Here is a 12,945-nt window from a genome sequence, read left to right on the forward strand (position 1 = left end):
GAAATGGTGATACAGGCCTCCTGAGTTAAAATCTAAGCTCTGGGTTCAGATAAAACAAAGAAAATAAAAAAAAATAAAAGATTTCACAAAAAAATAAACAATTTCACTAGCGCAAATTTAAACTTAATGAATAGTCAAACCTATTTATTTTCTATTTTGGAAAAAAAAATTAAAACTTAATTGTTTACCAAGGCCATATGATTTGTTGACAAGCTTTAGTCTCCAGTCAAGCTTTATGGCAAATTTATAAACCATGAAATGTTAGGTTTTAGAAGGCTGGCTGACACAGCCTTCTGCTGTGGCGCTCACAACCACAATAAATGAGCATTGCAATTTTGATTTATAGTATCATAAGAGCATCATCTACATTCCATCAAATTCAATGGGAGTCTCTCCACGGGCTTGAATGAAAGCTGAATCAGACATGCAAAAAAGATGGGAGACAGTCTTAGAGAGCTTAACTCAGAGCTGAGATCAAGGATGCAAAGATCTAAATAGATGGAAAGATGTTTTACTCATTCTTTCCCCTTCTCACCCTCCAACAGGTCATCTTTAAACTAAGCATGAAAATCTGATGTATTTTTGAGAGCTCATGTTTTTGTGCATGGTGCATACATCATCCCAGGCCTCTGCCTTTGTTCAGAAACACTTACCAGGATTTAGTAGTTGAGAAGTCATTTCATTCCCAAAAAATGGCATCAAAGGATTCCTTCCATCCTCTAAAGCATACAGGAATTATGGAGAGAGAGTAAAACTAAAAGAATCAATACAATGCTTCTGCAATGTAGCTTCTCCGTGAAATCCATGTCAAGGCCTAGAATCACAGAATCTCAGAATTGTAGAATATCCTGAGTGGGAAGTGACCCCTGAGAGTCACACCCTGTGCCTGAGAGCATTGTCCAAACTCTTCTTGAGCTCTGCCAGGCTTGGTGCTGTGACCACTTCCCTGGGGAGCCTGTTCCAGTGCCCAAACACCCTGTGGGTGAAGAACCTTCTTCTGACATCCAGCCTATACTTCTCCTTACACAACTTCAGGCCATTCCCTCAAGCGGTGTCACTGATCACTAGTAGGAAGAGATTGGTGCCTGCCTCTCAGCTTCCCCTTGTAAGTAAGTTGAGGGGTGCAATGAGGTCTCCCTTCAGTCTCCTCCAGGCTGAACACAACGAGTGATCTCAGCCATTCCTTCTATGGCTGCCCCTCAAGGCCCTTCACCATCTTCATGGTGCTCCTTTGGATGGTCTCTAATGGCTTTCTTTCTAATAGTCTTTTTAATATATTATGCCACCAAAATCTGCCCCCAGCACTTGAGGTGAGGCCGCCCCAGCTCAGAGCAGAGCAGGACAATCCCCTCCCTTGCCCAGCTGGCCATGCTGTCCCTGATGCCCCCAGGACAGAGTTGGCCCTCCCAGCTGCCAGGGCACTGCTGGCTCAAGTTCATCTTGCCGTCCTCCAGAACCTGTAGGTCTCTTTCCATGGCAAGAGCAAGAAGCTCTGCAGCTTCTTGTTCCCCAGTCTGTGCATCCAGGCTAGCCCCATCCCAGGTGCAAAATCCAGACTCTTCCCTGTTGAACTTCATACAGTTGGTGAAGTTCAGCCCTCCAGTTTGTCAAGATCTCTCTGCAGGGTCTCTCTGTCCTGCAGGGAGTAGACAGCTTCTCCCAGTTTTGTATCATCTGCAGACTTACTTAGTGTCCCTTCCAGTCCTGTGTCCAAGTCATTTATGAAGATGTTGAAGAGCACAGAGCCAAGGATGGAGCCTTGTGGGACCCCTCTAGTGACAGAACACCAGTCTGATGACACCCAAGTCACTATAACTCTTTTTGTCTGACCCATGACTCAGTTGCTCACCCACCACAGGATGTGTTTATCCTGCTGTGTACTGGACAGTTTTTCCTGAAGGATACCATGAAAGGCAGCATCCAAAGCTTTACTGAAATCCAGAAAGGTTGCATCAACTGGCTTCCTTGGTCAAGTAGGTGGGGTATCCTCTCATAAAAGGAAATTAGGTTTGAAAAACAGACCTTTCCTCTTACGAAGGGACCAATGACTGGGTGCTCATTCTGGTGTTTTTCAATACCTCAGAATAATCTTCTCCATAACCTTTCCAGGCACTGAAGTGTCACTGACAGGCCTATTGTCAAGTCAGATCATAAAGCTCCACTTCCTGATCTGAAGTAGACCTGTTGTCGTATAAATAATGAAGAGACCAAGAGCTGCAAGTAGATTGACCAGTTTATTACCATGCAGCCAAATTTCAGTTGGCCATATGCAAAGCTAATGTTGTCTGCCACTTCAAAACTGTGCTGATTAGTAAAAATCACAGAGAGAATTATTTCCTCCTGCTTCTAACATTTACATCCCAAACTACATATGAACAGCGGCTACTTAATTGATGCCCTAGGGTAGAAGTATCACCTCTTTGTTAAGTTCACCAGGAACTTCAAAACACTTTTTAAAGCCTATACATTCTATACAATCTTCCCACAAAATGCTACCTTTTGCAGTTAGGCTCTTACAGTTAGATTTAATATCATATCCTATGAGTGTCATTAAATACCAGTTTCTTTGCTGTTATTCTTTTGCTATACTTTTTTCAGAGCACTCTCACATTGTGTTGCTGCGTTTGATTTTAGAAGCTTTGTTGCTCAAGCTTTGTGGTTTAGAAAAACACCTGGGATAAAATTTGTGTCATAAAGCTGCTGCCATTTAAAGGGTCATGCAATGATTGTAACTGCATGGATTTCTCTCTGACAAATATGTTCCCCATCAAATTCACACCAACTGCAGATGAGGCTGTGCAAACAGAATGCTACAGAATGCATGTAATGGGTGAGAATTTTAGATAGGCATAATGAAAACCAAATGTATTTCATACCTGACTTCACAGAATCCAAGAATGGTTTGTATTGGAAGCACCCTTTGAAGATCATCTGTTTCAGTCACCCTGCCATGGGCAGGCATATCTTTCACCAGATTAGGTTGTTCAAAGCCCTGTCCATTTCAGCACAAGGAAATACTGTGCAAAATTATATCAGACAGGATCTAACCCTTAGACTAGAAAAAATTAGTCTTATTTCCAACTTTTAAAGTCTCTAACCAGGTGACTGGCCACGTAGTTTTATTTGCCAAAGAAATTAATTGAAAAATACAACTGGGTGGAAGTCTGCCACAGAAGACTCCATAAAATATCTAAAAAAAAAAAGGTCATTCTATGAAAATAGCTGTTTAAAGATTTTTTTCACAAATTCAATATTTCCTTTTTTTATTAAAATATACACTTCTTTTTGCTAATTCTATAACTTTTTTTCATCTGTGTTTGCAGGTTATAAATTTAACAGATTTCCACTAAGCAAACTTTTTATTACCAGATGAAAGATATGTTTTCCTCTTCTATGCAAGAGCACCTATTTGCTGTCTAAAAGCTACATGTCTATTAAAATCAAGCAATAGCATTGCTTTGGTAGATATAGTATCCTGGGAATAACTCCAGGAATGCAGAGGTTCATTCTCACCTTTTTTTCTTGGAGCAATATAATTGTTTACCTGTTAGAATCTCATAAGAATGTAAATTACTGTACCATCACTTGGCTTCCACCATTACTTTTCTTCAATCTGATACTTGCCTCATAAAATATTAATTTAGTTTGTGCCTAGGGTAAAATATACAATCGGCAGATGACAGTGGTCTGTGTAATCAACCTAAGGTTCCTGTTCTTATACCAGGAAGAGTGCAGATTAAATAATTCTCAGGCTTGGCTTCAGATGACTGGTGAAGAATTGTCTTTGTCATGAGTGCTGTCCACTGTTTTTGGTATTGGACTGTTTTCAAATAAAAATAAGAGAAAAGAGTACATGGTATCTTAATCCAGTATAAACGAAATTATCTTATTTATTGTTTACCAAGATTACAATTAGCTATCAACATTTCCATGATTCGCATAAGGAAGCCAAGTCTTTATGCTTGACTGATTTCCAGTTGTGTTCAACAACTAAAACTCCTCCTGAAGGCAACAGAAGCTAAGAGTTCTCTGTACTTCTAGAAATATCAAGATACCTTTTCTGAGAGGTCTCAAGGTGCATTTAACTGCCTCCCTTCAAAATGTGAATACTATGCCTAGGAACTACAAGATGTTACCCAGTTGGAAAGAACCTTCGTATTTTTACTAATTAGTACCTTTGATTATCCTTTCCCACACTCATCTTGTGGCGAAAAAAACCAAGAGTAGAATTTGAGAATTCTTGGTTTCTGTTCCTGAACTCAGATCAGTAGGAAATACCTTTTTAGAGAAGAAAACTGTGGGCTTAAGAACTTGATTAGAAGGCAATCCTCAATCAAGGTACAGATTCGTTCATTTCTATTTCTTGATCCAGTTCTGCAGGTAGGCATACACTCAAAACTAAATCAGAATTTTCTGATTTATTTGTTATAGCTGGTTTCATTTCCATCCATACACAAAACTCCCTCAACTTCCAGGACACTTTTTAGGTCCATTTTCATTATGGGTTCAGTATGTGAATCAAAACTGGGGCCTAGCTTTTCTCAGCCTGATCCCTCCTAGTCCCTCTAACTTTTGTAGTCTTGTGCTTCCTGCAGCTTCATTCATGTGCTTGGGAGCCAGTGTGATGCACTGGCACAGAGCACAGGGTGAGTGAGTCCATGTCCAGCAGGATGTGGCCTCCACCATCCCCAGGGAACCTGCTCCAATGAGGCAGTGACACTTCACAGGTGCTCCTTCCCCTGCCTGGGCTCAAGGAAGGGACACTCTTCAGCTGCCATGGTAGAACATGATGAGGGTCTGGACCTCATTCCTTCATGGTTCTGATTCTCCCAGAGTCTTTGGGAACCAACTCATTCTCACCTCCCTCAGGTCTTTGCTTCCTGTTGTGTTGACGTGTTCCATCAGGTAGAGCTTTATGTGTGCTCTTGGAAAAAGGAGGGCATTTTAATCTGCCCATACAGAACAAGGCAGCATGTAGCTATGAATTTTCTATATTTATGTCTGAGAAGGAAGTACCATAGGAGGCTGCAAAATGGCTTTGGAATTTGGCCATATGGTCCTTCATATAATTTTTGTCCCAGACTCAAATGCATCTCTTGCAGAGATGAAAACCAGTAGCTGCAGACAGCACCCGGGATCTTATTCCAACAGTTTGTTCCAGGAAGTGTAGAAAATTAAATCAAGTTATAACTGCAGAGGGCATTTAAAGTAGCAATATATAATGATCTAATTAAACAGCTCCAAACTACAATTTTGTCATGATTAACAGATCCTACTTCTGCAAAAGTATGAGAGGACTATGCAGCCAATTCCTCAGCTTTACATCAGATATCAATATTTTAATAGTACTTTTTATCACACTTGTATTCTATTCATGCAAACCACCACCACTGCCCTTAAAAGCCTATTCTGAATGTTTAGTAAGGCACTCAGCAGAGTAGATTCCTTTGGGAGTGAAAAACTTGTTAATATAAGCTAATACTGTTTTTAATGAAGACAGACATGTTAATCTCCAACGACATGACTGTGTCATGGAACAAATTAAGTAAATGAATGTATTCAAATTTGCCCCAGAAGAAGACACCAGCTTTTGTTTAGCCAGAGGAGGAGTGTGCCAATCAGTCCCTCCAGGCCAGTCGTGAACTCTTTACCGTAATCATTGAGCAATTGTTCACCTTAGTAATCCTATTACTAAATAATCATTTACTACACCCACATTTGGATGGCAGCAATAGTCTTCTTCAAAAAATTGTTTATGGGTGTGAGCGGGATTTTCACGCTCTGGTCCTTTGACATCTATATTTCATGTATGGGGAAGGAATCCTTCCTGTTAAGCAGCCTACACACATATTAGTGACTGTGTATGCAATGCTCATGGATGGGTCAATCACAACTCCCTTTAAAGTACAGTCATCAGCTATTTTATGAAATTGTCTTTCTCATGGATCATAAGACACCAAATAAATGCTACACCAAATAAAATGCTACAGCACAGTAGAAACCCTCAGTATTCCCTACCACCTACATTTTTTACATTCCTGGATGACTGTCACAAATCTTGTGAGCAAAATATACCACTGAGTATATATTTAAATATATTTAATGAAATATATATATATACACACATTTAAATAATCATCAACAGAATGGACTGATCCCGTTTAAATCTGCATATTGCTAATATGTGCTAGAAGGGCACAGAGTAAGGACCAAGGATGAAAAACAGGGTGAACCTGACACACTTTTGTGTGGATTATCTGCACCTGAAAATGTTTTCCGTCTGTAAATATTCCAACTATTCATTTATTTATGAAACCTCCTGCCTACACAGTTCTGTTTTACACATGCATGTGTGTGTGTCAATATGCAGAGCAGTAAGGAGATGTTTTTGTATCAGGTCTGCACCCAATGCTGTGTTTGTGATATGGCCAGCTCAGATGCTTTCCTCCTCCACTCTCAGTGTGGGTGTCCTCTCTGCTGGGCTCCTTTTCAGATACTCCTCCTCTACTTCCCTTCCCACAGCCTCTCATGATCCCAGCTGAGCCTTGCCATGACTGTGACTGTGTGAGTCTATGTACAAAACCGAGACTTGGAGCTGCACACACTGACAGTAAGAGGGCAGCTTAGCTGGTGGTTGGGAGTTGTGCTAGATCTCTGCAAAGGAGTGGCCTTTTTCCACACAGAAGTGCTGGATTTGGTAATGCTCCAGTTTCACCCAGCGAGTAATCGTAGCGTGGATAAAAATGTTAGTGGCTGTCCTTGGAAACAATTCCTTTCATTTGGTTTCATACTGTCCTTTCAGAAATTGTAAGTTCTTGAAACAGAAAACAAAGAAACTGTGATAAAAATAATAGACACATAAAGGATTGTTTTTGAAGTTATATTGAGTACATACTGATACCCAGCAGTACTATTATTATTACAAGTTGCTCAAAGTTTCCACTCACAATCACTTTTTACAGAATGCAATGTCCTGGACATTTCAAAACATATTTTGGTCAGACTTGATGTACAAGGCACCTATAATTTCAACAGGGCACTTTTAACATATCTGCTTATACCCAAAAATTTCTTGACCCTGAGATTCTTTATAAAGCAAAATACTCTTCTCATCAAGAGGGACCTGACATAAATAGGTACAGAGAAAATAAATTCATTGTGGGTTTTTTTCAGCTTTTACATTGACAGGTTTGTTTACCAGTGATGAAGAGCAGTTCACGGAGCGTTGCAGAAATGCTGTGAAAGGTTTGGGATCTGAAAGGCACTACTCAGTATAATCAAATGATTACTGTGTTGGAGGAGTTGCACCCTCCCACCAAGAAACAAGCAGCACCAGATCATTAGTCTGCCTGAAGGAGGTGTGTGGAAAGCATAAGGTAAAGTGGTTGATTTTTGGCTGGTGGGAGGTTTGGGGTGGATTGCAGAATGAAGTAGATGAGACACATGAAGCTTTAGAAACCCACTCCATAGATGGAGATGGCAAGCCACATATTAATTGCCTGCCCACACAGCACTGGTGGCATAGCAGAAACGTGGGTGCTGCAAGTGGGGGTGGCTGAAAATTCTGAAGGATGCGAGATCTTCCCCAGGCTCTGCACACTGGCAAGAAGGGGTTGAAACTGACGTGGTTTTGAGGACAGGTGGAAAGAATAGATTGCAGTTAACATATTCTATAGTCCTGAAGTGATCCCATGAAATGATGTTCTGTGGCTTAATAAACCAGTGCGGATTTAACCAAAGAATACCTGGAGAGGGGTAGCAAACTGGATATCCAATAACAATACATTCTTCATATTTGCTTTATATACTGTGGATGATGCAGAAGCATTCTGTATTTCTACAGTCCTTTGTCATGAAATTTACGCTTAAAAAATACCATCAACATCTCAGCAAGAGGAACAGGAACTGGGGAGCCATAATAGGACCTCTGGATTTTAATCTATGAATGTTTACTTTTGAGTGGCATAAGATGAAAGAACAACTGGAAGGGAGCAATACTGCAATCAGTGGCACTTCAACCCTTGCATTAAGTTTTGGCGAGATGGCCAAGACCCAGACATGTCTAAAGGTTTCATCTGAAGAATCATCTGTGCATTCAGTTCCTCTAAGATTGTACAAATACTTGCATTCTGCTTCTTATCACTTTAAGGTCTTCTAAATATCAACATTACAAGGGAGTAATTTTTTTTTCCTGCAGCATTATTTTCGAGGTGGCAGAAGGGCAACTTCAGAAAGCAGATTTTCATCCACCACTGTCATAATTTCTGTTGTTTACAACTGCCATAATGATGAATCTAAAATCTTTATTTTTTATGTCTCTGGAATTTTAGTTATTAACAGTCTGACCTATTCTTTACAAGGTCTTTTGAACCTTGTCTATTCTCCACTGCCACAAAACTGAAGTACTTCATAATAATTTCTAATTTTCATCCTTAAAAATTTCTATCATGATAGTGTAAGAACCCCTCTGATTTACACATAGGGAATTGAGGTACAAGACAACTAAAAGTAACATAATATTTAGAAAGATGACAATTAAAACCAACTTTTTTAGCTAACACACTGGAACACCTGTACAATTATGCAGTTCTCTAGAATTCTTCTTTTCAGGACATACACATACTGAAACAAGAAAATTTTTTAATCTTTCTTTACTTTGAGGGGTACAACTGGTTAATCTAGTTGTGCAAAAAGCACCAAAAGCAAAATTTAGCAGTGATCTGAGCTGTTTATCTTGATCATGATTTCTTCACAGTGTGACAGCTCAGGCTGCAGGCCACATCATGTATCCTTGGTATCTTACATCCACTAGGTAACAAACTTTCTGGAAAGCTGATACTCCTTTTATTCAGTGCTATTTCACTGATGGTGTTAGTATCCCCCATTTTGCTGAAAGCTGTTCTGAACATTCAGCATCCTTGAGGGCTGAAGGAAATTTCTCATGTTTTTTTCTGCTGATATTTGGGGCCATATCCAAGTCCATTGGATCACACCCCAATCCACACTTTTGTGTATTCTCATAGAAAGCTTTTATCTGTTAATTGCTGCCACATCTGTCTCTCTTTAAAATTTATTGTAATAGTTGTTGAGTCCCTAATAAAATAAAGCACATATTGTATTTGTTTCTTTTTTTATTACGCTCTAATGACTTACATATTAGCAATATTTTTTTTCTTTTGGGAAAGAGCTTTTATTTTTTTCATTTCTACAAACACTCATTTTCTGGAAAGGCACATGAAAAATTGTCCCACCTTTATGTTTTACACCCACTTATGCATTTTAAATATTAAAATCTTAATCCATAATGACATCCTTCTGCATTTGGCCAGCTTGATAATGTCTGCTCCCCCTAGCTCTGTGTTAGACTGCTTCCTTTTTTAAGCTATAATTTTTTATTATGACATTTACCTAGTGAAATTAGCCTCAGGGTTTTACTTTTGGGCACTTCAAAATCTCTTCTTTTTTCTTTTTAACTAGCCTAAAATAGACTATGTTCTGCTAGTTGCAGAGGTATTCTCACTTCTGTCATTACCAGAAAGAGGCATTTTAAAACTCTTTCACTATTTACAATCTACAGTTGGAACTTCAGTCAGGAAGATGAAGACTCTTCTCTGGAGTCAAACGTTCTTGGCACCAAAAGCCAAATCAATTCATTTTTAGACCCTTGTCTTTTGATAGACACTTATTCCTATGGCATTCTTCTTATGAAGTCTCTTGGAAATGTGCCCGGGATTATTTTTGTTTATTTGTTCCAAATTCCATTCCACTCGTACTAACACAGAATTTTAATCTCTGCCTGCTGGCAGTGAGGGGGTTTATTATAATGCTGGAGAAATATGTTAAAGGATTTTTTTTTTTTTTATCACATCCTTGGAATTTCTGGTCTGCACCAGTAGTTTGAAGAGACATTGTCTTTGCAATTCATGCCAACCTGACCAAGACAGACAACATTTTCTCCTCTGAAGATTAAGTCAGAGAAACTGGAGGAGGGTAGGTTTCCCCTCTCCCTTGATACAGTCAAGCTCCAAAGCACAAGGAGATCTCAAGCTGTGCCTTGCCCACTTCTTTGTTGAGATATATGCAAGAGTTGGGATGTTTCATTTTGAAATCAAGGCTTGGTTGTATAGCTAATCTAATTCAGGTTAGCATTCATAAAAGTTTCTTGCAGCACCACATGTAAGAATTCAGGCAGTCTGTGCCTTCCACTCCCTCACTTGTTTATGCCAGTTTGCGTCTTGGATTACCTCTGGGCAAAATAGTGCCAAGCTGCTCTGTAAACAAACACAGCTATTACAAGGCTCTTGCACAAAGAAATGAACACATCGTTTTGCTTGAATGGTGGCAAACTGCAAATGTGCCTTCAAATCTGGGATTAAGTCATGCCCCACATGAGGGTGCTGTGCCGTGTGTGGTAGAGCCTCCCCAGGGGCCTCCCTCATCTGCAGCATCCCCATTAATCCCAGCTGCCTCAAGGGGCACGGGAAAGGATTCATTAAAATTTTAGAACCAACATCTTGAAGCAATTTTGAGCTACCAGCAGGAGCCAGAGAAAGGGGCAGAGCTCTGGTGTGGTGTTCTGTCTACCATCTAATCCTTTTAGCAGGCAAGTCGCTGCAAGCTGAACCAGTTACTGCTTTCATGTGGCTTTCCACTTCATCTCACATAAAAACAATTATATTGGGGTTTCATTCTTCACCTGACCTTACCTGACACCTCTCTTGCATCTACCCTTTTTGATGATGAGACATCTGTTATTCAGATGCTTCACTGCATTATTGTTATTAGATTAGGTAGACATATCCCCCTCCCCCATCACAAATAATGGTAAAAGTACAGGACACTAAGTCCATCAGATGAAAAATCTGGTTCTTGCTAAGATGAGGCTCTTCTTGATGCATCACACAAATAATGTATTAGACTTCCAGAAAGTCCTTCAGCAAGGGCTGTCCACCTGCTCATCTAAGAGCACAGAAGGACCGTACCAGTACCCAGAGAGGTGCAGAAAGGGTCTGGGTGTTACAGCTTACCCCATGCAGGTTTCTGATCTGCTGATTTAATTAATGTGATGGTGAAACTTGGTGACAGTCTTTCTATTTACAGAAATTTATCAGATATCTTTCTCTTTATCATTATCTGTCTTATCTTGCGCCTCTGAGAGACTTACACCTACTTCTTCATGTTTTATTGACCTGAAGAGATGTGTAGGCACTTTCTCACTTGTGGTATTGAATTCTGGCCCTTCTCCTAATGTGTTCCAGGAAGTGTGCATTTCTCACTGTCAGAAATGTTCAATGAGCATGATTCCTGCCACCTTCACTCAAAGAGGAAGCATTAGGTAGAAATGTTCATCTTTGTATAAGGAGGAATTCTTTTTTTCCATCAGCAAGAACACCTTGTTCTCCTAGAAAGTTCAACATGGTAAGGAAACTCAGTCCTTTAAAGGATCTGGATTATGCATAATATTATTAATCTGCTAAAGAATGGCCCTAGGTAGCATTATTAGCATTTTCCTCTGCTAAGTGGAACAAAATACATAAAGAGTTTAGCTGTGCCTTAGTTTAGTGTACAACATGATAAAGGACAAAGTGTTTGTCTTTATAGTAACTTTATTGGATCACTTTCTTATTATTTTCACTTTTTCTTTAGCATTAAAAGATTTTAATTTGCCTTGAAGAGTCTTACAAAAGCTATGACATTTACATAAATGTAAATGCTGCCTCCTCCCTAAAAATGCAGAATAGGTGGGAGGGCTTTTTTTTTTTTAATTTCAACAATGTCCTGCTTCACAATATATATGCCTCAGGTCAGACTAATGAACTACCAAAATCATCTACCTGGAGAATCTTTATTCTTATTACTCAGTGAGTACTTACCAGGATTCCTTGTATGGGCAATCTTAGAGACTCATGAAGCCTTATTTTGTATGTTGTCTTAGAAATTAGATGCTACCTAAAACTGAGGTGGAATTTCATAAATTATGTGTAAATGTAAAAGGGTACAGTTGGGTGCTGAGAATGACAGGTCCTTGATTTTCAGAGTATAGCTCTTTGATTTTCATAGTATATTCTCATTTGTTCATTGCTCATGGCTCATTTTTAGCTCAAAACAATTATTTGGCTTAGAACTGTAGAATGGGTAACCTCAATACCTTGATCCTGAACTGTTTCACTTCAATGTCTGCGGCTTTTTCTAGTTTGATTGTTGCTTAAGAGATGTGCTTTTTTTTTTCTTTTTTTTTTCCTAATTGCACTAGCCCTGAGTGAGCGAATAAACAGACTCTGTAAGTTGCTTTCTCTGCTGTCAAAAACTGGTGTCCGTGTTTTTGGGCAATAGTTTCATAGAATATCATTGGTTTTTTCAGACAATCCTGCAATTTATTCAATATATACCTATCACTCTGGTTGTGCTGGTTCTTGTATTTAACTTACAATGGATGCATTTTCCATCTGTAGAGAAGGATACAAGATGTCTCTAGGGAAAATAGGATTTTTCCATGGATGAGGTGGGTCAGACTGTGAGCAGCAGTGCGGACCATTTCTTTCCTATTTTGTTTATCCTTTTTGACTGTCTCCTATAAGCCTGGAGTAAAGGATATGTGCAGGGCCAGGAGTCAGACTCAATGATCCTTGTGTGTCCCTTCTAGCTCAATATGTTCTGTGATTCTGTGCTATGTAGATGAAAAATTATCATAATTATCACTTCTTCATGAAATGGTGCATAACTGTGTCCTGCAAAGAGAAGAACATCCAACTCCCCTGACTGGGGTGCCTCACTTTTACTTCCTCAACCAAGACGTACCAGTTTATTTCAATGGAGGTGCCTTCAACAAAAGCAACAAAAGGAGGGCTAAGGAGAATCCCCATCCTTTATTGGATGCAGAGAAAACAATAGAGGAAGAAAGGGCTGAAGTATTTAATACATTATTTGCCTCTGTCTTTAAAAATA

This window comes from Geospiza fortis, unplaced genomic scaffold (assembly GCF_000277835.1).
Source record: "Geospiza fortis unplaced genomic scaffold, GeoFor_1.0 scaffold192, whole genome shotgun sequence".
Classification (NCBI taxonomy): Eukaryota; Metazoa; Chordata; class Aves; order Passeriformes; family Thraupidae; genus Geospiza; species Geospiza fortis.